Source organism: Pantherophis guttatus, chromosome 2, assembly GCF_059756535.1.
Source record: "Pantherophis guttatus breed Tessera chromosome 2, ASM5975653v1, whole genome shotgun sequence".
Lineage (NCBI taxonomy): Eukaryota > Metazoa > Chordata > Lepidosauria > Squamata > Colubridae > Pantherophis > Pantherophis guttatus.
This window is the reverse complement of record NC_142064.1, coordinates 157372302-157399958: the sequence shown is the minus strand read 5'-3', so window position 1 is coordinate 157399958 and position 27657 is coordinate 157372302. Positions and strand designations below refer to the sequence as shown.

The 27657-nt window shown below is 39.4% G+C and overlaps 1 protein-coding gene across 6 annotated transcripts in view; it reads right to left on the bottom strand.

Moving 5' to 3' along the window:
- RBFOX3 (RNA binding fox-1 homolog 3) overlaps positions 1 to 27657 on the bottom strand; it is a 461718-nt gene that overhangs the window by 290701 nt on the left and 143360 nt on the right. For 5 of the 6 annotated variants that reach the window (XM_060688756.2, XM_060688761.2, XM_034412828.2 and 2 more), the window contains one exon: positions 6682 to 6802. The exons of the other annotated variant lie outside the window; for it this stretch is intronic. The gene's annotated coding sequence lies outside the window, so the exon portion shown is untranslated. The remainder of the gene's footprint in view (positions 1 to 6681; positions 6803 to 27657) is intronic. 6 annotated transcript variants of the gene reach the window in all.

Here is a 27657-nt window from a genome sequence, read left to right as displayed (position 1 = left end):
TACTCTACCTGTGCAAATCTTCTGAAAATGGTACATGCAAAAGGGCCTCTTTCTGAACTAATAAAGCAGTTCCATTCTTTTCTATTCTTGTGCTGCTGCTTTGTAAACTGCTTTCAACCACATCTGTGTGCCTATGAAGCGAAGTGAGGTGGCTAGGGGCACCCATGCATGCAGAAACAAACAGGACCAGTTAATGAAGTAGCCACACAAGAGTAGAAAAAGATGCTGCTGCTTGTTTTTTTCAATGGGAAAATGGGTGCTTATTTTAAAAAGATGTTTTACAAAAGATAGGGAAGAATCCTATTTCAAGTCTGTAAGCAAAAGATAAGATGAGGCATAAGGGACAATAAAAAATCTGATCAATAAATGACTCAAGGCAATAAAATGAGGTAACAAAATACAGGAAGATCTAAAGAATACCCATGTACTGACAAGATGCACGGACAAACAGGTGGGAAGTTTGCCTAATGCCTGCCCATGTAATCACTGCCAAAACCCAATGGGATTGAGTCTTTTACAATTACGTTTTCGTCCGCTCCCCTCACGAGCAGCACAATTCTCTGTGAATTTTTCAAAGGATTGCAAATCTTCTAGGTGATACAGCAAGTTTGGCTTCCTTGAGACTCATTAATGCAACTGGGGAAGTATGGGCAGGCTGCCTTTTCGGAAAGATGAAGATGCTCTTTAATTTTTCTCTCAGGATGACCTCTGGTCTCGACAGAGAAATGAAGATTTCTGAGGAAGGGGAGGGAGGGCGGAGAAATCAACAACTTTTCTTATTTTATCCTCTCAGGGTATGCATCCGCACACTTGGGAACAATGAAAGAACAGTGGAAGCAATCATTCCTTGGTGGTGGTGGGCTGTGTGTGTGTGTGTGTGTGTGTGTGTGTGTGTGTGTGTGTGTGTGTGAGAGAGAGAGAGAGAGAGAGAGAGAGAGAGAGAGAGAGAGAGAGAGAGAGAGAGAGAGAGAGAGAGAGAGAGAGAGAGCGCATATTCAGTTGTCGAGTTTTCTTCAGTATGTGATGCAGCTGCAGGCTTTGGTCCCCCTAAACATAATCTGTAACCCCAAGGGAGCAGAGACAGAAGCGGTACACACCATAGACTAGCTCACATTTCAAGAGCACCTCTATTTGTAGTCCCTCCATCTATCCTTCAGAGAATGGAGTCAGCTTCATTTAAAAAAAAAACAAACCAACAAAATAAAGTTTCTGCACTTCCATTGAGAGAAAAACATCGTTACATAGCCTTGGAATTTTAAATTTATCAAACTAAGGATTTTGTTTTCTCAATAGCATCCTCTAGCCTTCAGTTTGTTTTTCCCCATTTTTTTTTAAGAGAGCAATGTCAGATCAAGAATGCATGATTAAGAAGTATATATCTTTGTCATCTTTCCATGGTCCTTTTTATTTCCCCCTTGTCCTTGATCTTTGCTGTTCACTATCGCTTCTGATTTATATGGTCTATATGATTGTATATTTTCTCTCTTAAGTTTTTCAGGGTCCATGTTTCTTTCCAGAAATAGTCTATTCCTTATTTGGATACTTTAAACTGTTATCATTTTTTATCTCTTTTTTCTTTCATTTAATTGGTTTGTATTGTAATTCCCTTATTTTGATTGTTGTGAGACATCCTAAGTCATTAGGAGTTGGTTAGTATACAATTAATAATCAACCAAACAAGCAATGAGAGGGGAAATATTGCTTAATCCCAAACAATGAAGAAGGTATGCATATTAATATTAAATAGTAAAGATAAAGGTTCCCCTCGCACATATGTGCTAGTTGTTCCCGACTCTACAGGCGGTGCTCATCTCCGTTTCAAAGCTGAAGAGCCAGTGCTGTCTGAAGATGTCTCCGTGGTCATATGACCCTGGCCAGCATGACTAAATGCCAAAGGCGCACGGAACGCTGTTACCTTCCCACCAAAGGTGGTCCCTATTTTTCTACTTGCATTTTTTACTGCAAGTGCTTTCAAACTGCTAAGTTGGCAGAAGCTGAGACAAGTAACAGGAGCTCACCCCGTTACGTGGCACTAGGGATTCAAACCGCTGAACTGCTGACCTTTTGATCGACAAGCTCAGCGTCTTAGCGTCTTAACCATTGAGCTATTTACATATTAAATAGGGGTGGGCAATTAATTTTTCCAGGGATCACATGAAAATCTAAGACTGTTCTGGAGAGCCAAACCAATTGGGCTGTGAAGGTTCGTAGGCAGGCATGCACATCTGTAAATTGAAAAAAAGCTGCCTTTAAAAGAAAAGCAATGTAGTTGTATTGCATGCATGGTGTACACTTATTTAGATTTTATTTCTAATTTCTGGTTGACCTTATGCGGGACAGAAAGAGACAGCCGGAGGACTGGGTGTGGCCCAGGGGCTGTAAAATGCCCAGGTCTGTCTTAGATAAACAGTCTCCTAATTTAGGGAGGTGATAAAGCCTACTCTAATCAGACTTGCAAGATTTATAACCAATCTTAATAATATTAGTTTTAATTTTAATGTGGAGTTTCTTTCTTAGAGTGATGTACATGTGGGGGCTGGCAGATGATGATAGTCATCTGGGAGACTCTGCTGGTGATTGAAGTCAGTGTCCCATTGTGAAGCAGAGTTTGTACCATGTTTCCCCGAAAATAAGACCCTGTCTTATATTTTTTGGAACCCTGAAATAAGCACTTGGACTTATTTAATAAGCCCAATCATGCTCAAAAGCCCGATTGGGCTTATTATTAGGAGATGTCTTATTTTGGGGGAAGCAGGGTAGTATTGTAGAACTGGTTTTTTTACCAGCCTGCCTATTGCACAACATCGCCCTACCTGAGCGACATGATCCAGTTGCAGGGTTGGTATTGGGGTACCCTAGACTGGAGGACTTCAATTTACCTGCCAGGAGGAGAGGACAAGAAACTTATGAATTACTGGTCACTATGGCAATAATGGACTTATCCCAAGTGTTTATACCATTGGGGGAATGCTTTCTTCAGAGACTATGGGCTCATGCCCCCTCAGCTGATGGTCCTCCACTGTAGTTTATTTCTGCATATTCCGCCTACAACTTCCTTCTTGCATATGCTCAGAATTGTAAAAGCATTTTCAAAAGGACAAATAAGGTCATGCTACCCCAAATGTCGGCACATCAGACACATTGGTTAAAAAAGCATTACTTAATTCCTGTTTTTAATCTTCTGACATGAATCCTGTAGGCTGCTGAAAGTCTCTAGAAATAGACCAGCATATATGTTGTGGGAGCAAACAGACTGATGATAGGCAGTCCAATGCAACTGTATGGCACAAAAGTGGGGGAAATTAAACTTACTGTTTTTATAGAAAGGGTTGGACATGTGCAGCCCAGGCCTATGCTTATTTACTTTACTCAGCAAAATTCATTTCCTAATAAGCAAGGAGTCTAGTTTTAGCTTTTAGGTATCTAACTTTGCTCTGCAGCTTTGTGTATTTATTGAGAAAGTCAAAAGAAATAACAAGCTTGTCTCAAGTCCTCAGGATGCTATAGGTAGAATGATCAAAGGTTTTGCAATAGGCTTTTAGCTGGTGCAAAAGACCTTATTTTGTTCAGAGTCGCTTTGGATAATGAGATGTGCCAGCATATAAATGTAATAAGTATATAAAATTACTTAGTTGAAGACCAGTTATATTTTGGAGAAGAATGATCATGATTTTGTATTCAAGAAATATGTGCATAATAAAAAAGTATTATTTGTATCAATAATGTAATGCCCAACCACTGGACCACAGACCTGCAGTGGTCTGCGGTGCACCAGAAACTGGGCCACGCAAATGCGTGGAATCCAGGCAGCGTAAGAAACTATGCTCCCTCCGGTCCACGGAAATGCCTTTCTCCATGGCACCCAAAGGTTGGGGGCCACTGATGTAAAGCACTTGTTTTCTTGGTGATATATGTTATTTTTTGTTTACATGCAGACAATAGTTGAAAGAACCTAAAGTACGTCTATGGTGTTGTCTGTAATGCTAAGTTTCTTAACGGTAACCAACTTACAAAAGTTAGAAACATTTTTTTTTAAGAGGAGGAGTACAATTCACCAGAAGAGTACATGTTTCACCTGCAGAGATTCAGCCAAGTATCTCCTGTTAAAACTCTACCACAGCAGGTGACATACAGCTTTCGTATCCAAGTCCCCAGAGAATTGCAGAACCACCAGAGTAGCCAATATACCGTGTTTCCCTGAAAATAAGTCCCTGTCTTATATTTTTTTGAACCCTGAAATAAGCACTTGGCTTATTGCCATGCGCTCAAAAGCCCAATTGGGCTTATTATCAGGGGATGTCTTATTTTGGGGGAAACAGGGTAGTTAGTCCCCAAATAATATGTCTTTAGCTCATTCCCAGGTTTTTCCTCCAGCCAAAGGTATATAATATAACTCTTTTCCTTGCTTTAGTCTCAGATACCCCTTAACTCATTGCTGAATACTCTTTTCAGGTCTGCCCTTTAAAATGCCAGCTTTTTCAGACCTGGGATGGCAGAAAAGCATTATGGGAAAGAAAATTTGTTTCTCTCATTTCAAACAACATGTGAGCGGGGAGAGCCCCTCTTCTTGCCATCACTGTTCCAATCCATTCCAATCCCATCAACTTTTAGTTTTAAAAAGTTAGCAACTGCTCTATAAACATATCTAGCTTGCTCTTTGAGATAATTTAAGTAAGTAACAAACAAAAATATTTTCCTGATAAATTAATGCTTTAAACAACAGATATTTGCCTGCATCTAAAGGAATAATACTAAGGAACTGAAAGCGGGAATTTTGGTGCAGAAATTGGGTATAATACATAGTTTTTTTGTGGGTGAAGTACAAAGGGATTCTTGCTAAGGGTTATAAGTTTATTTCTTCAAATATTTTAGAAGATTCTTGTTTTGCAATATAAATAGCTTGCATCCAGATCATATTCAACTAATTATATTCAACTAATTATATTCATATAAAATAGGTGGACTTGGGTTACTATCAAGCCAATAACCACCACAGTGGTAATAATAATAAAAAAATACCATCAGACAACAACATCTGCCTATCTCAAGTCCAAGGACTTGATAGGTGAATAAAGATGCCAAATCCAGTCTAAACATCTGGCTGACTTTGTGTCCAACTATAATAATAATAATAATAATAATAATAATAATAATAATAATAACCCCAAATTCCCAATAGGCAGAAATAGCCTTTGAACACTTTCAGTATCATTTCCCTTCATGTCTTCCAAAAATCTTTATTGTTGAAATATGTGGTATATTGCTATTAGGCTGACCTATATAGCTAGCAAAGAACAGAATAACGTTGATTTCAATAAGGTACAGAAAACGGTGCAATTTACTCCTCTGTTTCAACATAAAATAAGAAAAAATAAAGCAGCAATTAAAACAGATACATTTATTCCTTCTTAAAAGTGCACATCTTGATGAAAATGAATTGTGTAGTTAAAGCACCAAAAGGTTTAAAGAGTGCATGACACATTCATCATGATTTATGGTTTGACACATGAATGGGGCCGGAAGTCCCCTTTCGTTTCTTCCCATTGCCCCATATGGCTCACTACTGGCTACCACTGGATTGTTATGGTTTGTATGTCACCTCCCAAGGACTTCTACGTGTCATTAAGAAAATAAGCACACCTAAACTGATCTATATGTTCTTGTTGGTTTGCCTTTTGAAGATTCTTCAGCAGATAAAGCAATATAACTGTAAACAAGCCAGTGGCAGCCATTGGCAAACCATGCCAAAGGATGGGAGAAGAGTGAGCCGGACCACTGTGGGCTGGCTGTAATAAGAAGTTAACCAGGAGGAAGATTAATTGCTGTATAAATCTAAGCCAGAGGACAAAATCATCACATATAATTTCCAAGTGGATCCAGTAAAAAGAAATGATATTTTGTGCTCAATCCACACACATTTAACTAAGAGCAGAAGAGAATATTGTTTTGGCTGGCCTCTATTTTCCTCACAGATTACCCTCTGGACTGCTTTTCCTCCTTCACTGCAGTCACAAGATTTCATTGCCCCCTCCTCCAGACCACGTTCAGTATGGATCACTTTGCGGCTGCCCCTGAAAAAGGTCAGTTGGGCAGCCAGTTCTTTTGAGTGTGTAGGCATGTCCTCCCTCCAATTCCTGAACTTGGGTTATCCAGGAGCTGCCCCTGTCTTTCTTGAGAGCTTCAGTAGGTATATACTATCCTTCTCTGACAGAATCCATGGCTGAATTACATCAAGCGTTAGAGAACAAGGCAAGACAAACCAGTGTCACAACGTAGGGAGGGGTTTCACTAGGCAGTAACAAAACTGATATCCGAAACTGCTGGTTCTGCCCTTTCGTAGTAAATGGAAGGTGCCAAATAAAAAGCAGAAGCACTACTAAATTCAGCCCCTTTGCAGTCTGCAATACCCACAAGGGAGCTGGCAAGACTCTTAGTTAGGCAAGCTTATCAGGAAAGCAGGTCTTTTGGGAAGCTTCACCCAAATCTCAGCTCCGTATTCGATCTTTCTTGTTTTAAGAATTACCAGACACTTTAGTCAGATTTGGGTAGTCTGCTCATTTCCAGAGCCTTAATACTACCCATGAACATGTACACCTCAAAAACCAGTATGTGTTTCATTCAGAAAAACAATTGTTTCAGTTGCAGCTATTTCCCCTTCTTGGTCCCACTGGAGACTCTCACCTGGAATACCAAAGGGCTGCTTCACTTCTGTTGGAGATTCAGGAAATCTAGTGCAGGTATAAACACTGTATGGTGGAAAGCAAAGCCATCGGGTTCTTTATGCCAACTTTAGCTCCTTAGTCTGAAAGGGGGAAAAAAAAAAAAGAGCAGGAAATAAATTATAGCCTGACATGAACATCAAACATCACAATGGTTTAAAACAGCATTGTAAGGTTGTGGATGCAGGAAGCAAGCTTCTTCCACCTTTAGAATTATCTAAATGAAGGGATTTCAAAAGAAATTCCCTCTTTCACATTACTCCTGTAAATTCAGAAGCCCTGTTTTGTCTTTAAAGGTGTCTCCCTCCCTTTGCATGAAAGACAGAATTTATATACCGTAGGTTTCATCTGTGTGACTGGAATTCTCTCTTCCACACACTATTAGAAATGCAGTGAGCCTCTGGCTACATTAAAGACTTAGTCTCCTTAACTGCTCTTCCCCAAGTTCTCAGCCTATTTGTCTCACAGACCACTTATGACTGATCTGTAGTCCTAATTCCCATCCTCCTTTTCCTTTGAAGAACTAAGTGCAGCCAATGGAAAAGAGGTTTCTGCCTAACTGGCTGGTTTGTGACAGTATGACACTATCAGAAGTTTCCACGTGACTGCAGAAAAATCTCCCACTTAAACTGCTTGTATTGTCAAATGAAGAGTTCTACAAAAGAACAATATTCCACTGCAAATTTAGTACCAACCTGTATTAAGCAAGCTAGTAGAATTATATACTATGATTGTATCTCGGAGAATACATGAAGATTCAAATAAACTTATTTGTGTATTTGAGACTATTAGATATTAATCTTTCTTCATGTAGCTGTTAACATTTCTTCTAGTATCTTTCAGCAAGAAGATAAATAGCATAGGAGGTTTATCCAATAGTACAGATGTATTTATTAGTATAGTCCTTATACAGTAGCTAACTCTCTGAAGTCTAACTAGGGTTAGACCAGAATTTCAAAGCAGTGACACACCTCCCACACGATGCCACCCCTCCACACACACACACACACTTTCAATTTCAAGTTTTGGAAACTTTTATTTTTAGGCTGATTTTTTTTCCTCACAAAATTTTTGTAAGCAAGGAGATGTCCATTCAATAAATATAAATTGTTACAAATGTGTAAACTATTTCCTTTTTCTAAAATGGTTTAGTTTTTAACTTCCAGTTTTGCCTTTTGTCATGAGATTTCCTTACAGTGCACCATGACATAGTATAGTTCTGAAATGAAGGGTATTTCTTTGTAAGGATTTTTCCAATACTATATGTAAATCACTATATGACCACTCTGTGAGATTAGTGAATATACACACACTTCACTGCATGCTTGACTGCTTCTCAGTATGGATGTACAATGGACCAAAAAAGCCCCCATAATGTGACCATCACATATGGCAAACAGCACATAAATTATGTTAATATTTCTGCTGATAACAGGTGGAAGAATGCTACTAATGAGGATGCTAATCTACTAAACGTACGACATGTTTTCTCCATTACTCGTGCCTGCCCTATCAACTCCTGGATTGAGCTAAATCCCCCCAAATATATTTTCACCCAATGGTACAATATTATTAAATAAAATATTATTAAATAATCTTTTTATTTTGCTTTTATCACATTTTCAAATGCTGTTTACAATAGCAGCAACGATCACTCACAAAACTAGAAATGAAGCTAGCAATTGCTTGACAGATATTTCTCTTCTAACCTGCACCATTTATGATATTATTTTCAATGGTTGCAACAGCATTTTCAGTCATGCCACAAGGATCCTGTCAACCGTGCTTTTTAGAATTCAGCTGTCCATCCTATAGCCAATCATCTTTATTTCCAGAGATATGACCTTGTATGTGGCTGCATTAAAATAGATGTTTCTAGAATAAGGCTCAGCTGACCAAGCGATCCAATCTGCAGTGTGTATATCTTGCTCTGTCCTCAATGTTATTTACCACTCCAGCAATTTTGTGCAGTTGATCCAAGGACTTGCCCACCAGCTGAGATTATAGAACTGGAACCTGTTTATTCTGAATTTAGAAGGAGTGTGTGGGGGGGGGTAAACCCTTATCTTGTCCATCAGACTCTGAGAACAAAGCTAACAGCCCATGATAAACATACACACATACAGAAAGAGAGAGGGAGAGAGAGAGAGAGCGCTCAAGTCCTCTGGAAGGAAGCAAGTTCCAAGCCAGCACAGATACAGCCAAACCTCAACAAATCTGCACAAGCCCATTTACTGACTGCAAATTTAAACATGCTGCCTAATTTCACAACAAAAAAAATTTGTGGCTTTCATTATGTCTTTCTCAAATTCAAAACAACTTGGTTAAAATTTCAACTTTTCTTATACTTGGACCAGATCAATAGTGAACATGAAGGACCAATAACTCTAAAATGAAGCTCCAAGTGGATATGCCCAGCTCTTTCCAGTTTAACCTTTGTGAAGTGTGAAATGTAGCAGCAGGGAATATGAGTAAGCTTTCAAGAGACATATCCCTTTGATGTCTTCTTTTTCTGTTTCTGCAGGGAGCAATTTTTTATGTTCCTGGGCAAAATGGCAAAGGTAGCTAAATAAATAATCCTCCATAGATATAGAGACTCTCCCTCCCTCCAAAGAGGCTACCAGGTCATCATTTATAGGAACTTAGCTATAACAGTAGCTTGTTCCTTCTAACAGAAATATTGTTGTTTCTCTCCTTTGCACTCGCCCAGCTATCAATCGTGATAGTGAATAGTCACATTTTCCACTTATAGGTCTATGAGTCTGAAATACTTTAGTATGTATCAAAACATATGCGCTTTCAGAAACAAAGATTTATCCAAAGACAAAACAGAGATAAAGTCTCTAAGTGATACAGTATGTAGTATAGAAAGAACTCCAGCAAGATTGGATTGTTTTAGAAATGGATGTGGGAGGCACAGGAAAGATAAATAAATAGGACTGCAAGTCAGTCCTAGCAAACATACATTGTTTTCCAAGACAGGATTTGCAAAAGCGCTGTTGAGTGGTCCATGCATATTTTGCCATATGGATAAGGAATTAATGTGGCTTTCCTCAAAGAATTGGACTTAACAGTTCTACGGCTCTTTGATTCCACCTAGCCCCAAATCCTATTGACACAGTGAAATAAAGTATAATGATCAACCAATATAAAGATTGATATGTTACGACTTTGAAAGTCTATCACAAGCACTTCCCAAGAGGTATAGAGCCACAGATACTATATCAGGATGTCTAAGTTAAATTTTAAAAGCTCTAAGTACATCAGTTATCACACAGTAGAAGTAAACTAGAATATCTTTCAAAGGAAATAGCTAAAGGACTTCACACATGTTTTCCATCAGAAACTGGTTTACTCTCTGTCTGTTCTCCTTTTCCATGGCTTACCAATATTGCATAGCTTTTGCTCTTACCTTTAGAAATGGATGTTTTATGCGCAGAAGTTTTTTTTAAATTTAAATTTATTTTTATTGAATTTATATACCGCCCTACTCCCGAAGGACTCAGGGCGGTGAACAGCCATAGAATAAAACATATAAATACAAAATTTAAAATAAAATAAAACGAATTAAATAATTTGGCTGTTTCTTGCAGATGCCCCTTCCTTAGACCAGGTAAATTAATTAATAGTGTACATATTTGCATTAAAATTTAGAGCAGTCAGTAGTCTGCACTTCTGGATGCAAATTATGAATCAGAAATTATTGGCATCAAATATATGGGTTAAACTAAAGAGAGCAGCTGTTCCAGATTTAAACCTAGAGGACATATAGTTATGATAAAGGATTGATACAAGGAACAGATTCAATACTCTCTTATGCAAAAGAAAATCTGAGCTATGGGAATAGATAAGAGACATTGTGAAGGCTGAAGCAGATATAAATATTCCCAAAATTTCAAAGTCAAAAAGATCCAAGTGGCTTTTGAACAAGCTATCATGTTAGCAAAGAAAGATGGAAAATAAAAGCATTAGTTCTTCCAAAGTCATGCAAGAAAGGACAAGGAACTACACTGTTAACAAGTATGTGATAATAAGAGAAATTCAAAGAAAAATAAGAGATGTTTTAAAGAAGATTGGAGAAATCAAAAGCCAGGAGAGGACTATTCACATAGGAAATCCATTACAGGACAATGAGATTAAAAAACAAAACAAAAAAAGAAACCCATTACATATGGGATTGTAGAAATAATTATGAACAAAGAATATATCTATAAATTAAATCTACTGCACGTTGACACAAGGCAGGTAATAGGTCAGTTGTTAAATAGGATAGCCCAGAGTTGGGTGAAATACCGTACCCTTTCAACTGTTTAAAGTTTCATACTGCTCTATGTCAATAAATATGGAACAAGGCTATCTGGCCTAGAGATTAGACAGGAGGATTGTGCGTACATATAACTGGAGTTGGAAGAGAATATATGAATTATTGAACCATTGCACTAATTACTTACTTAAGCAAAGTTTTACTTAAGAACTTACAAGGAAGAACAAGGAATGCAACATGAACAAGGAAAGGCAGATATCAGATAGTTCAGGTAAGATGGATAACAGAGCAAGTGAATTTAAAGAGGAAGTTAACCTGCTTTACTGACTGTAGCAAAACTTGGATGGTGTAGATCAGGGGTGTCAAATTCCAGGCCCGGGGGCCAGATCCAGCCTGCGGGGTGCTTAGATTTGGCCCATGGGCCCACCCTGGAAACAACGAAAGACTGGCCCGCAGTGCCTCTGCCAGCAAAAACAGAGCTCGGGGAGGCCGCGTGCGGCCCTCTTGAACTCCATTTTCACTGACAGAGGGCTACAGGAGGCCATCGTGGCCCAAAAACAGAGCCTTGATGAGTGACATTGAGCTGGCCATGCCCCCTGGTCACACAGACACAGACACACACCTGCCCCCCACCCCAGGTCAAACACAACCTTGATGCGGCCCTCAGCGAAATTGAGTTTGACACCCCTGGTGTAGATTGTGTCAGAAGGTGAAATATATTCCAGTTAATAGGTGTGTTACAACACTTGAGTATTCTTCTCAGGGGTCCTTGCAATGAACAAGAAGCTACTGTAAAAAAAACAGACTAGTGATTCAGAATAGGAATTGGAGTGAGACAAAAATGCTTGTTAGCCTTCTATCCATTTAATTTATATAGCATATACATTATAAGAAAGGAAGGACTAGGGGAAATGACAGTGGGAATCAAAATAGGAAGCTGAAATACTAACCACTTAAAATATATAGACACCGCTTCATTAGAGGGAAATAAAAGAAGACTTTGAGGAGCTCATTATGAAACTAAAAAGGAAACTGAAAAACCTGGGTTAATCTGATTTAGAAAGGACAGTATGCTGCAGAACTGAAGAAGAGATTGTTACCAGGGCAGTGGCAAACAGGATAATGGAAGATAAATATATAAATAGCAGAACTACGATGTTTGTAACATAAAGCTTGGAAAAGCTGGGCACTGAGAAAAAGTATGAGAAATAAGATAACTGCTTTCAAACACTGGAGGTTTTTAAGAAGAGATTGGATAACCATTTGTCTGAAATGGTGTAGGGCAGTGGTCACCAACCTTTTCATCGCCGCGGACCGCTCTCTTCCCAGGATCCTTTGCGCTGCAGCGGCCGGCGGCCCGGTGCCGGCCCAGGAGCCTTTGCGGAGCCTTTGCGCACGGCCCAGGAGCCTTTGCGCTGCAGCGGCCGGCGGCCCGGTGCCAGGTACTCCACGGCCCGGCACCGGTCCGCGGACCGGGGGTTGGGGACCACTGGTGTAGGGTATCCTGCCTAAGCAGGGGGTTGGACTAGAAGACCTCCAAGATCCCTTCCAACTCTGTTATTCTATTCTATTCTAAATTTCAGATTTGGAGATGGCTGCTTAGAGGATTATGGATTGAAAGTATCTTTATTCTAACCATACTGTACCAAATAAACACTGACTGCTTCTTGGGAGGATAATTATAGATAGTCCTCAATTTATGACTACAATTGAGTCCCAAATTTATGTTGCTAAGCAAGACAGTTAAGTGAGTTTTGCCCTATTTTACAACCTATCTTGCAACAGTTGTTAAGTGAATCACTACAGTTGTTAAGTTAGTAACACGGTTGTTAAGTGAATCTGGCTTCCCCATTGATTTTGCTTCTCAGGTGGTCACAAATGGTGATCACATGATCACAGGATACTGCAGTCGTCATAAATACATGCCGGTTGCCAAGTGTCTGAATTTTGATCACATGATTGTGGAAAATGCTGCAATGGTCATAGTGTGAAAAACAGTCATAAGTCACCTTTTTCAGTGTTGTTGTAATTCAGTCACTAAACGAATGCTTGTAAGTCATGGACCACCTATAATAAGCAGAAACACACATACTTTGGACCACAATATAAGTGAACTAGAAAAAAAAATGCTTGAAGTTAAGGTTAAAAAGAAAGAGGAGGAGGAGAATGGGCAAGTTGCAAGTAGGAATGGAAGTGCTATTGTAATAATTTGCAATACTACGTTATTCATCTATGCAGTTACCAAATGTCCATCCAATTTAGATGGTCTTCAGAATATGCATGAAGCAGGGGTGAAATGTAAAATTTGTTACTACTGGTTCTGTGGGCGTGGCTTGGTGGGGGGGGATAATGTGACTGGGTGGGCGTGGCCAACTTTTTTTTAAAAAAACTTTTCAAAGCATTTTTTCTAATGCTTTGAATAGCCTCTGCCGATCAGGCAACTCAGTTGGGATCGTCAGAGACTTTTCAAAGCATTTTTTTTACCACATCTTCGGCCAAGAGGTTGGAGAAAAAAATGCTTTGAAAAGCCTCTGACGATCCCAGCTGAGCCACACGATCATCAGAGGCTTTTTTTTTTTTAAAAGCATTTTTTCGTCGGAAGAGGTTGTAGAAAAAATGTTTTTAAAAGTAAAAAAAAAAAAAAAGCCTCTGATGATCGTGAGGCTCAGCTGGGCATGGGGGGTGGGGGGCGCAGGGATTTTTGCTACCGGTTCTCCGAACCACCCACTGCCATCGCTACCGGATCAGGTGATCCGGTCCGAACCAGGTGCATTTCACCCCTGGCATGAAGTAGAAAACATGCTTTGAGTCCAGTGTGGGTGCACTCAGGAGCTCTTTAAGAAAACTGTGCCTTTTCCTGCCTTTGCACAATAGACACATGATCCCAACATAGTACACACTTAAGTTAAGGAAACACCACTTACCCAAATGCATATTTTCCTTGTGATACATAGCTGCCATACAAACCCAACTAAAGGGCTCTGTATGCCTTTTTTGTGGAAGTACAAGCACATACAACACGTATGCCCATACCAGATCCAGAACATGTTTCTTTTTAGGTCATCCTCCCCACTGCAGATAGAACTACCGGTAGCTGAGGGCATGTTTTTTAAAATAAACTTATTTTTAACAATTTGCAAACAGTATAGATAAAATTAATAAAAGAAAAGGAGTGAAAAACACAGAAAAGAGAACCAGGAAGACCAACATCTTGCAAACAGTCCCTTTAGCCTACTCCAAAGTAGCTGGAATTCCCTTTCTACCTAATTATACCCATTCATTAGCCTCTTTTGAAATGCACAGCTGGGTAACAGCTTAGCATGAGTCAGTTCATTGCCAAAAGGCCTCCTGGTTTCTCAGCCAGCTCTTTCTATCAGTCCCCATCAAGGTAATCTGTCATAACTCAATTCCTAAATCCTTTTGCTAACCGTATCCAAAAGAACTCTCAGGCATACCTCATTTCAGTTTCTACAGATTATGTGGGTGCACATACCCTTTCTTCTCTCTACTGCAAGATTTTAATTGTCTATAATTCATCCAGTTCTGTTCTCCAGAACTGGTAAACAGACTGCTAGTTAGAATTTGGTTTCAGGTTTGAATTCTTTGGTGACAAATCTTTAAAAGAATTACACCCACTGCCAGTCTGCTCCAAAACCATAAATAGTTTTGCCTGAGATAAGGACTCTTAATATTGTGACACTTTCCTTCACAAGCCCAGAGAAGTTGCTATCCTGGATCACGTGCTCTAAGGTTTCAAGATCAAAAATAAGCAATTTTGCTCACATTTCCTTTTAATGGCCTGGACCTTGGTTCTTCTCCTATAAAATCCTTTTTCATGTTTGCTACCATTTTGTCTTGCATTATCTGCCCCTGTGGCACTAGCAAGATTTTGCCTTGCCTTCATGCACAGCAGCCTTTGGGGAGACTCGTAACCAACTAACATTTGACAAGATACTGTAAGCAGCAGCCGCCACCTTAGGTCATTGCCATATGGGAACATTAAATGAGGACCTTGATAGCAGACAAAAATTGAGTGAGATGATTGAAAAAGAAGCAGAGTCTTTAATCAAAACCTGCCCATCACTTATTAAAAAAAAAAAACCTTGATAAAGATGTTGAGCCTGATAGGAGACATAATAGTTCACTCATTTATCTGGCTTGATTCTTTAAAGGGGATTTCAACATGCCTTATATACAATTAACCAATATCAACAACTGGCAAGCCTTCGAGGTACTAATTTGAATTACACGTAGTCCTTGAGTTGCAACTATTCGTTTAGTGACCAAAGTTACAACAGCACTGAAAAAAAGTGACTTATGACAGTTTTGTGTGACAGTTTTTCACACAACTGTTGCAGCATTGTCAGAACGTTTGCAGCATGACTACTATTAGGAAACAACCCAGGAGCAAAACACAGCACACAGAGACTTAGACATTTAACAATGGTTTATATACAAGATATATTATGAGCCAGGCTAAGATTCGATATTGGGATAAAACTCAAATATTAGAAATCCAAATCTTTGGTCAAGACAGAAGTGCCTCTCCCGTGCCACGGTGCTGAAATGACAAACGGTATTTGACGTAGGTACAGAATTGTAGAAGGGCAAACTGACCCTAAACAGATACATTCTACATTATACGTGGTTGGCAAAATACCTGACAAGCAATCAATCTTCTTCTTAACTCTACACAGAGAATTCAGCAATGAATACTGGACACAAGGAGAGAGAATACGCCCTCTCCTGGATGCCTTTACAAACACCTCTTAAAGTGGTAAAAACTCTTGTGGACCCCTTTCTAGTCTACAACCGGCAATACCAATGCTGATTCATCTTCACTGCATCAGCCTTACATTGCATTAGCTTTACAGTTGGTCAGCTATTAAATCTCAATACCTTAACAAGCATCCCCATGATCATGCAACCTGTGTCTGTCCCCATTGCTAGCGTCTGTTGTGATAGCCTCCCCTCCAGAGACACTGGTTGCTACCCTCCATGGCCACATCATCTTGAGCTGTCAGACTAGGGGTGTCCAACCTTGGCAACATTAAGACTTGTGGACTTCAATTCCCAGAATTCCCCAGCCTGCTACGCTACGCTACGCTATGCTGGCTGGAGAGGGGGATTCTGGTAGTTGAAGTCCACAGGTCTTAAAATTGCCAAGGTTGGATACCTCTATGTTAGACCATTTCTTTTGTTCAAAAAAAAAAAAGAGAGAGAGAGAGAGAGAGAGAGACTGGTTATAATAATAGAATCTTGCAGATCCAACTGTGCTGTAACTCCTCCCCCTTCTAATAGTACAGTGAAGTGCTTCCAAATGTTATCTGGATGATCTGGACCTAAAAAAATGCTTTACCTCCCTTTTGCCTAGGCAACAATACTTCCATATTTTTGTCAAGGTCATCTTCCATACTTTTTATATCTACCAATCACACATTTGTAAAACCAATGCTGGAGGGTTACATATACACTTGGCCTGCGTGACCTAGGTCAGGGGTATCAAACTCGATTTCATTGAGGGCCGCATCAGGGTTGTGCTTGATCTCGGGGACCCTCCTGAGCTCCGTTTTTTCTACCAGAGGCACCACAGGCCAGTCCTTTGCTGTTTCCAGGGTGGCCCCGTGGGCCAGATCTAAGCATCCCGCGGGCCAGGTGTGGCCCACAGGCCTTGAGTTTGACACCCCTGACCTAGGGGTTATGCAACATTATCAACACTGTTTTGGATTTACTAACAATGATATGAAAGGCCTAGCACCTAGTGAACAAGGTCTCCACAATATATAGCAATGTTTCCACTTCTGTGAGGACAATACGTTGATTAGTAAACACGTTCTCTTCAATCATAGCTTGTTATATGAAATATTCTAGAGTTCTGTTTCTCTCTTTCCGTGGCCACAAAAGCGCACGCAGCAGAAAATGAGAGATATCATGTAATCATTTATTTTTGTAGAATTCTCTTAGTCATCCATGCAGGCTGCTGATGGCTGAGAGCACCCCGAGAACTGTGGGAGTCTTTGCATTAAACAGGAGTCTGCTGCTGCTACGGCAGAACACATTCCCCAAGCATAGCCCTACCACATCAACATCACCCAAAAAACAAAATAGCTCCCTGTTAATACAGAAAAGGAAGGAGCTACAGAGACGGCTTAGCTGAGCTGAGATACATCCTGCCAATAGAGAAGTCAAGGGGATTTATCATTGCTGACAGGGACATAGGCAAGAGACCAGAAGATTAGAGAAGCACCACAACTTTCCCTTCAGCTTATCTGGCACATGCCATTCATGGAGAAAAAGAGAAAAAAACATCACGTTTTGGACATCCAGTGTCTCAACAACAGTACCTAAGAATGTGAAGGCAGACACTGTAAATTCTTTGCACTAAGGAAAGGCCAAGCTGACATTGTCAAACATATATTGTACCATCAAACATCTAACTGGGCTTGATCTGTTCCAATATGCTTGTTTGACTGAAGTTATCTCTTTGGCACACTTACTAGATTTTGCACAAACTCACTAGTTTTTACTGCAGGATGAGAGGCACCAGCAGCACACAAAAGTGATTTAAGAATATGATGCTACCAGGGGTGAAATCCAACAGGTTCTGATAGGTTTTGGAGAACCAGTAGTGGAAATTTTGAGTAGTTTGGAGAACCGGCAAATTCCACGTCTGGCTGGCCCCAGAATGGGGTGAGAATGGAGATTTTGCAATATCCTTCCCCCAGGAGTGGGGAGGGAATGGAGATTTTGCAGTATCCTTTCCCTGCCATGTCCACCAAGCCACGCACACAGAACCGGTAGTAAAAAAAATTGGATTTCATCACTGGATGCTACTATGGCCAGATTGCTGAGCAACATCCTAATGACTGGGGAGTCTTTGGAAGAAAGCTGACAAGGCCTAGGGAAGCTAGAGTAACAACTTCTTTTACTTTCCCAATCCTCCATAAGGGAGCAGGGGACATGTTAGTTTTCTTTGCATAACATGAATCACGATAAGCCATGGTTTAATACCAGATCAGGCAAACCACACTATGTCTTAGTATGTTCTGTAAATTAGGCCATCATCACATTAATATACCACACTTTAGGTTAACTCCAGTCTAATGACTTTTTTCAGTCTTGACTCCAGGTGACTCTCACAATTTTCTCGGCAAAGGTTCCCCTTTTCCCCAGAAGTGGCTTGCCCTTCCCTCTTTCCTAGGGCTGAGACGGTGACTGGCTCAAGGTCACTCAGCTGACTTTGTGTCTAAAGCAGGACTATAACTCACAATTTCCATGTTTCTAGATTATTGCCTGAACAACTACACTAAACTGGCTCTTATACTTACTTAGCATGCTACATAAATAATTTCTCCTCAGGGAAATCAGAAACCATTCCAATTTCCATCTGCCTTAAGCCAGTAAGAAGCAAGGGGGCTGGAGGCCTTATCTGATATGGGGTGGGGCTGAAAGTCCAGACAACGAAGTAAAGTGAGTATGTCTCAAAGGTGCTTTTCAAAAGGCAACTGGACTTCCTTTGTTTTTTCTTTGAAGATGTTTTGCTTCTCATCCAAGAAGCTTCTTCAGTTTTCAGTAAACTGGAGAAGCTTCCTGGATGAGAAGTGAAATGTCTTCAAGGAAAATATGAAGTCCAGTTGCCTTTTGAAAAGCACCTTTGAGACAACCATGACCTGGATGACTGAAAATCTCCACAGAAATAAAGTGAATATGGTTTCATCACACAGGTGGATGAAAAAAAGCATTACTTGGGTTTTGGCAAGAAACATTTGTAAAGCAAGGCTTTACTTCCAAGGGTCTGGAATGCACACTGGTTTTTGGTAAATATGCTAAGATTTGGTGACACAGTTAAAGGGGGTTTGACTCTGCTCAGGAGCTATGGCTTGTCCAACTCTGATTTGAACATAAAATTAGAATGATGAACAGACAGCAGATATGTACATTTTGGCATCAAAGATGACTGCAAAATGTTACATGCTCTGGTTTACAAATTAGTATTATTTTTTTATAGCCTGCAATTCTATACTTACAAGTTACATCATATACAGCTTACTTATAGCCCTCTTGGGTTTTTATTTTTTTTGTTATACCATTTAAATAATGAATGGGCAATTGTCTTTACAGAGAGCAGAAAACAAATTACTGCTTAATTGCACATTTGATAAAGCTGAAGTAAAAGTTTAAAACAGCAATTCCAGAAAACATTGTTTATATAAAAGTTGGATGTGCAACAATACCATAGCAAAAGGCAGCTCTACACATTCTTTCCATTTCAGTCAATGCTGTGTAACAGAAAACAACCTATAGAGTGCTACCCCACCTGTTGATCATTTTGTAGGCACTGCTAAAATATCAAGATTCTCCTTCACATTGTTTAGGCCTTTTTATATGTGAAAAATGTAAGCAGGACCATGACAAAATGATCATGGAATAAATATAAATAAAAGGAAGAGGAGATGTTTTTTCTTCTTTTTTCAAATAGCAGAATCCAGAATCAGACATTGACATTGAATAGTGGAAGTTTCATGACAAATAAAAACAAAAATTTTAGCAGACCTCTGTTTAGTAGCGTTTGTATACAACAGCACATTTTTCATTCAGATTCCATCCTGATTTAGCAGACAGCATCTGCTACATTGAAGATTTATCCATTAAATTAAATCTTTGACTGACAGGCAATCCACTAGAATATAAACTGACAGCAAACCGCACTCCTTATTAGCACTGATGATGTTATTAGTTTGGGTAATGAAACGTCTACAAGAAAAGAACCCAATTCAGAGAGCACCAAGGATCCCTCAATTAAGTCTTTGCCCATTAAATTAGAGTTTTACTATAAATGACATCATTTGCTTGATCAAGGACATAAATTGATGCTAGATTTAAATTCAAAGTAAATGGACATTCAGATTTAATGGACATTCCCCTTTTCCCCTACCCACCATAGTCAATTAAATAATGTTTACAGTCCTTATTTCTCCATTCTACATTTAGATGTAACAATGGCCAGTTTAGATAACTTTAGAAAAAGCTGGATGATTCATAAAGGATAAAACCATCATCCATGGTTGCAAATTATAATAGCCCTTGGCCATTTCCAGGACTAAAGGCAGCATCCTTTCATAGAAATGCTGTGGGATACAAGCAAGAGGGAGGGCTTTCCTATTATTTCCCTACTTGATGGCTTCTGATGAGCACTTGGCTGGCCACCATTGAAACATGTTGGGTTTTTCATATGATCTCCTTTTATTCAACAAGTCAACGTAAAGGATTCTTCATCACTTTCCAAAAATATTTATCTTCCTGCAAAAATATTCAATGCTTCATATTTTACAAAATACATTTGAAAGAAACCAATATGGGAATCCACAAATCTGATTGTGATGTCCAATTTAGCCAAGTCAATGAAAATGAATATAATTACTGGTGGGAAGCAAGGAACACCCCTACGAAAAGAATAAACCACCCTCCTACTCCATTATACTTTTGCTCATTTTATAAAGATGATATTTCCACGTCCAAATCTATTTCTTCACTTTCCTTTTTGAATCTTGTTTCCCTTTAACATTTGGCAGAGATGTATCTGTTTTGACACTTTTATGCAGTAATTAGTAACAACAATGGCAGCATTTGCTTCGTCCTCTGAGATTAACAAGAGAATAGATTTTCTATTGTTAAAAATGCAAACTCTTGCTCACTTCTTACCTTCACATTCTTATAAAGCAGTGAGTCCATCAAAGTGAGAAATGAGGGATAAGCACCAAATAGCAATAGCAATAGCACTTAGATTTATATGCTGCTTTATAGGGCTTTTCAGCACTCTCTAAGCAGTTTACAAAGCAAGCATGTTGCCCCCAACAATCTGGGTCCTCATTTTACCGACCTTGGAATGCTGGAAGACTGAGTCAACCTTGAGCCCCATCAGGATCGAACTCTAAGCTGTGGGCAGAGTTAGCCTGCAATATGGCATTCTAACCAGTGTGCCACCACAGCTCAAAGATAACCAAGATATGACCAAGATAACTTTCTCCTTTCATTCCTATGTGGTTTCATCATAATTGGGATTTAAATGAAGGTCAACTGGACTTGCAAAATCACTTGAAAACAGAATTTATTCCTTATATTCCCCAAGCCAAGTTCAGATCAAACTCTATTCAAACACATCAAGGCAAGTATTGAAGAACATTTTGGTTTTGATCTTTCTTTAGGGAGGCATCAGAGAATCTGTCCTGCTCTTACATTAATGCATACAGCCAATGCCCTAACTTGCAGAACTAGTTACAACAAGGCTGCATTTGTAATGCCTTGTACGTGGTTGGCTCCTGCTGTGTATTGAGAGAATCTCTCATTTTTCTAAACACATCCCTTGAATTGCCCTTGCAGCAGCTTCTGCAGGCAGGGAAAGGTGTCTTCATACCCTAAAAGGGAGAGAGAGAGAGAGATGCAGCTCAAATGCTCTATTTACAGAAAACTCCGCAAAAGAAGTAGCTCCCATTTCTAGCAGGAACATGAAAAATAGATTGGTCTCTTTTCTGGAATATTCCATTTGTTCCTCAGAACAGACTGATCCAAATATTTTGGGCATCTATTTATATATTTAATACTTTTATATGATCATATAAACTCATCTCAACCAATCCTACATGGCATGTAATAAAAGTAAAAATGGTAGCCAATGAAAAATCCAGTTGAGGCATCCTAAAAAAACTTTCCAATAGCCTGAGACCAACAATTCTCAAACAGCATAAGCCAATCAAGGCACACACGCACACACACACACACATGTGTTGGGCTCTATTAACATTTTGGCCTCAATGCCTGGTGGGACAAGTATGCATTTAAGGCCTTTTGGAAGGCTAGCAGGTTTGGAGCTGTCCAAATCTCAGTGAAGAGTTTATTCCATAGAGCAGGTGCCACAACAAAGAAGACACACCACCTGAGTCCTGCCATTTGACACTGCTTCACAGAAGGGACCTGCAGCATGCCCACCATACTAGCTCTGATAGGACGGATAAAACCATTGAAGATAGACATTCCACAAGTAACCTAGCCTATTACCATGCGATGTTTAAAGCTGTCAACCAGCACCTTGAATTGTACCCAGAATTTACTGAAAGCGCTGATCATGTGGCAGTGATGTTACATTGGTATACCATGACACATCCAAAATTTCCTGTGCCACCATATTTTGGACCAGCTGAAATTTCCAAATACTGTTCAGCGGCAGGCCCATGTTGACTGCATTGCAGCAATACAAATGGAAAGTGACCAAGGCATGGATGAAAGTGAGCAGTGCCTCCTGATCTTGGAATGAGCACAGCTTGGTGCACGAAGGCCATCTTGGGCAGAGTTGTCACTTGTGTGAGTTGCACACAAAATAAATGTGTGCAAAAGCCTTCCTGGCCACGGCTGTCTCCTGCCTATGCTACCCTACTCAGACTTAACAATGGGAGACTTCAAGACCTAAAGGCTAAAATATATGAAGAACAATTGCAGGAATTGGATATGCCTAGTTCAATGAAAAGAAGGACTAGAGGTGACATGATAGCAGTGTTCCAATATTTATGGGGCTGCCACAAAGAAGAGGAGATCAACCTATTCTCCCAAACACCTGAAGGCAGGATAAGAAGCAATGAATGGAAACTAATCAAGGAGAGAAGCAACCCAGAAATAAGGAGAAATTTCCTTACAGTTAGAACAATTAATCAGTGGAATGATTTACATTCAAAAGTTGTGGGTAATCAATAACTAAAGGTTTTGATGAAGAGATTGGGCAACCATTTGTCTGAAATGGTATATTCTCCTATTTGATAGGGGATTGAACTAGACCTCCAAGGTCCATTCCAATTCTGTTATTCTGTTCTTCTATTGTGACCTGAGGGAAGGGAACTGAGACCCACAGCAACTCAGTCTTGTTAGGATTGAGTTGAAGCATTCCAGAACACATTCAATATCTTCTGGGACAAGAAATAGCAGCTGACTTTCAGAAATGGATGTTCCATCTGTAGATGCTTCAATCTGCCTTTCTGAGAAGAAAGAGTTCTGGGGCTTGTTTTTAACATACCAGTTTTTAAACTACTTTCAAGTCAGATAGCTATGCAATTTTCTGTAGTATAGGTTTCCATGCACCTGAGCCCATATGTTCATATTTATCTGAGATTGATCAGATCCATGAAAGCTTATTCCATATTATTAACCAATAAAGTTTTTAGTTTTTAAGATACACAAGATTCTTTATTATATCTCCAGTAAGAAAATAATACCGTTCTATTTAGAAGGAATTTCATTGTTGTCCCACGTAAGTGAATAGTGAGAGGCTTTCTTAAAGATGCGGCATTTTAAAATAACCTTATTTATTAAAGAACAGATATTACATTTACTTTGCTCTTTAGAGTTTGGTGTTCTTTCCAGAATGAATCAACTAGGCTTGCAATTAGTTGTCATCAAAACACAGCATACATTACAAATTTTTAAAGAGAGTGTACTATAAATGGTAGCCATTTATTTATAGTAGAGAAAGCTTTTTAAAAATGTATTCTGGGGCATCATTGAAAATTCTTTTGATGTTTCTGTGACTGCATCCACTTGTGCCTAAACAATTAGTTTTGACTCAACGTATTGAAATCAGGCACTGTGGTTTGTACAAGGTTTGCAATTTACTGAAATATATGCAAGTCTTTGTGGCTGGGTCAACAAACCATTCTTAAAAATAAAACACTGCTTGGCTGTGTTTGAACCTAATCTATATTAAGGGCTAGAGATCAATTCTCCTCTTCCCTGACCCAAAATGCAGCCTCTTTTACCCATTTCTACATAGCAATTTTTCTTCCCGGTATGGCCAGGAAAGATACACATGTAAAAGTGATGGTAGCTTCAGCATTTCCTCAATTGCAGATGGCAATTAATCTGCTGCGGTCCTTTTCTGCATAAGCACGATAAATATTCCAAGCAGCACATTTGCTTTAAATCACTTCCATTCAGGCTCACTGCTGAGGGTCTCAAAGGTCAATTTGCCATAGTTAAAACAACAACAACAAAAAACCCCGACATCTGGGTCAAATCCAAAAGGTTTTATTGTTTTTCCAAGGTTCTAAATGCACAGTAGAAATAAGATTGGTTAAGCAATACTTTCAAAGATTAGGGTTGTTTTTTTTAAAGGCTCTGAAAGTGCATTAGCTAATCAAGTAAGAATATGTAATGAGAATGCTTATTTTCCTCATCAATAGAGGTCTAAAGCCCTGGTAAAAGGAGAATATTGCAGTACATTGAAAAGCCATAGGCCTTGGACTTTCCAATGTAGTGTATATTGAGAACACACAGGGCTGTGTATTACAATTACTTGAAAGAGCAGTTTTAAATCCCCACTTACTCCCCAATTTTGAGCATCCCAAAAGGTACTTGAGACTAATCCTTAACATAAAACACCCACAAATAGCCAATGTGCTATTATAAGCCTCATCGGGACTGTAGCAGAAAAAGAAAGTAGCACTCCCTGCATTTCAGAAATCCCTTTAAAACAGGAGCTTGCAAGAGTAGAAAAGCACTGGCTATTTATGAACATGTTCTTCCAGGGATCCTTCTTTCAAGTACATCACTTGCTTCCGATCAATGGGCCTTATGTCTCCACAGCTCTTAGTTCCAACAATTGATAGGCTCTTCTTAATGAAGGAATATTGGTATAATAGTCCAGGCCCAAAGTTAACGTAGTTCAAACAACAGCCCCTAAAAGCCATCTCCAATTAAAAATACTCCAGTCAAGGAGCCACCTGAAGACTAACATCATCATGACAACAACTGTCACAGTAACAATATTAATAGTTTTTGCATAAAGTTGCAGCCCTCTTCCTTTTTCCTTCTTAAGAACAGTATTACTAAGTATTAGATGTCTTCTTTCTGGATAGTTGGTACACCAGAATAAAATCAGTGTTTGGAGCTTATGCACAGTTTCTGTATCAGCAGGAAGAGGACAGTGAAAGAAAATGTTTTCCTTAACTACCAAGCCAGATGTCTGGAAGAATTAAAAGATAAGACACGCTGTTCCAACAGATCACATGTGTTGACAATGCTGGCCAGCAGCACATACCAGTCAGTAGACAAGTTCCATTGTTGAGTGTTTTACTTCTTCAAGAAAGACTTGATTCTCAACAGATGATTAATAAACCTCATGGCCTTAATGTGAAATCTACAGAACTACCATCCTGTGCCCATGCTGGATTCACAGCAAAGAGCCCACATAACTGCATCGCAGAAAAACCATTGAAGGCACCGAGAATGGCAACATAATGGCCATTCAGTCAATCAGAACAATATTTATGGGTGCAGATGTGGGGTTTTCTACAACTAAAAGAGATGAGAAGAGCCATTCCTTTCAGGGCTTTTTTTTAACCACCTCATGACATATGTCTTCCCTGGCAGGAAACGGTGGAATTTATAAGAACGGAAGACAATTTTTTCTCACAATTGTCCTGTGAATTGTCCTAAAACATTAGATAAATATATGGTAGCTACCTCCATCAGCAATTAATTTGCCATAATAACTGCTAGAAAGAGAAGGAGAAAGACAACTTTGTCCTCAGGCAATTCCCAAATCTCTGAATGCTGAAAATAGGAATAATGGATTTCTCTCTCTCTCTCTCTCTCTCTCTCTCTCTCTCTCTCTCTCTCTCTCTCTCTCTTCTTTTTTTTTTTTTTTTTTTGGATGAGTATTTATAAAATACCTCTTCAACCATGAACAACTGATCTGCAGCAGTCTAGCAGAATAAACACAACAGTTCTCAGAAAACATCTTCTAATGGGGGCATAAACTATTTTCCCAAATTTTTCCTGAGGCTTTTACCGCAAAAGGGCTTTTACATTTTTATATTGTCTTGGTTCTTGCAAACTTTACTTGTGTTAAATTATACACCTGTCTACAATGTAAAGTAGGGGAGATGATCATAGTTCTAGGAAAAAATTAACAACAAAGCAGAAGGTGAAAATTAAGGTTGAATTCACACATAGTTGCTGACAATGACTTGCACGTGAACATCAAAGCTTTAATTTCCAAATGATCTCACACATCGATGGGAGTCATCAATGGCTGAGATGAAGGCAAGCATGAAAAATTAAATGATGTGTGTGAACCAACTATAACAGAACATGAAAAGAGAGGCTGATAACATTTCTGTGAATAATCCCACTCACTCTAGGAAATGTGCAGGCTCTTGTGCAATAATTAAACTTGCAATGCTACTTTATTCTTCAGCATGTTCAACTGTTGTAGGGAAAAAATGCCCATTTAAGTAAGGAACGAAACCATCTGCAAAATTATAGGGATCATACTCCTTGCCAAAAGAATGCAGAAGAGCCCTGAAGGCCACAGAATTGCAGGTTATATAGTACCCTCTGAAATAACACATAGGACTTACCAAGAGCAATAGCACTTAGACTTATATACTACTTCACAGTGCTTTACAGCTCTCTCTAAGCGGTTTACAGCATCAGCATATTGCCCCCCAACAATCTGGGTCCTCATTTTACCAACCTCGGAAGGATGGAAGGCTGAGTCAACCTTGAGCCAGTGAGACTTGATCTACACAAACTGCTGGCAGCTGGTGATCAGCAGAAGTAGCCTGCAGTACTGCATTCTAACCACTGCGCCACCACGGCTCATATGCAGTATAAATTATAACATGACCTTTACTTCAGGAATGTGGGCTCTGATAATAACATGGGGCAGCTTTAATATGGGCTGATCCAGCAGTTCTACATTTTTCCCAGCAAATACCAAACCTCCCCTTTTCTACTGATACTAGCAATGTCTAGCATTTATTATACCTATACATTGACTCCATTCACACGGAAAATACAGCAATCTGTTTTTTGTTATCTCTTTCCCCTCCAGGATCATCAAGGAGTTTAGTTTTACCTGCTTAAATATACACTTCAGCATCTGCATGAAGGATAGAATATTATTTGTTTCCGACACTACTGAGGTAACAATCCCTTGGAAAGTGGCTTTTTTTCCCATGTTGGAAGCACTGAAGCTTCCATGGCAAAAGGATTTGCTGGTGATATCAACATTGCCAAGAGGACGCCCAGTTGTGGGGTCCTTTAGTGTCCCTGTGATTTGCGGCAGTCAGCTTTCAAACTGCTGAGTTGACAAGAGCTGGAGCATGTAACGGAAGCTCACCCTACCCAGGGGCGGCAACAGGTCTCAAATATGAGCCTGCCAATTGGCAGCCCAGCATTCTAAGCTCGTGAGCCACTGTGCTCCTTGGAAAGTGGCTGCAATACAAAGAAGAGAATTAGACGTATGAAAGAAACTAACATTCATCTTGAAAGTTTCTTTGATCTGAATATTTGAGGTCTCCATAGCCCAATTAACCCTCCCTTAAGTATATTGTGGCTGTAGCTTACAGCATTGCAGCTAATATTGATTTGGGAATGATGGAAATCATAGTCATACTCTCTTAAAAATCAGGACAAAAGATTTCTGTATTTATTCTGTATGTAGATTTCCAAGTTGGCCCGGACTCAAAATACAAGAATTTTTAAAATAAATAAATAACCATCTTCATATATTGTAATATTTATAAATATTACAAAGCTAAATTGAAATAATTGAAAAAAAATGTTAACCATGTGTCGTGAGAACACTAAGACACAAATTACAGTGTGTGACCCTTGACATACATA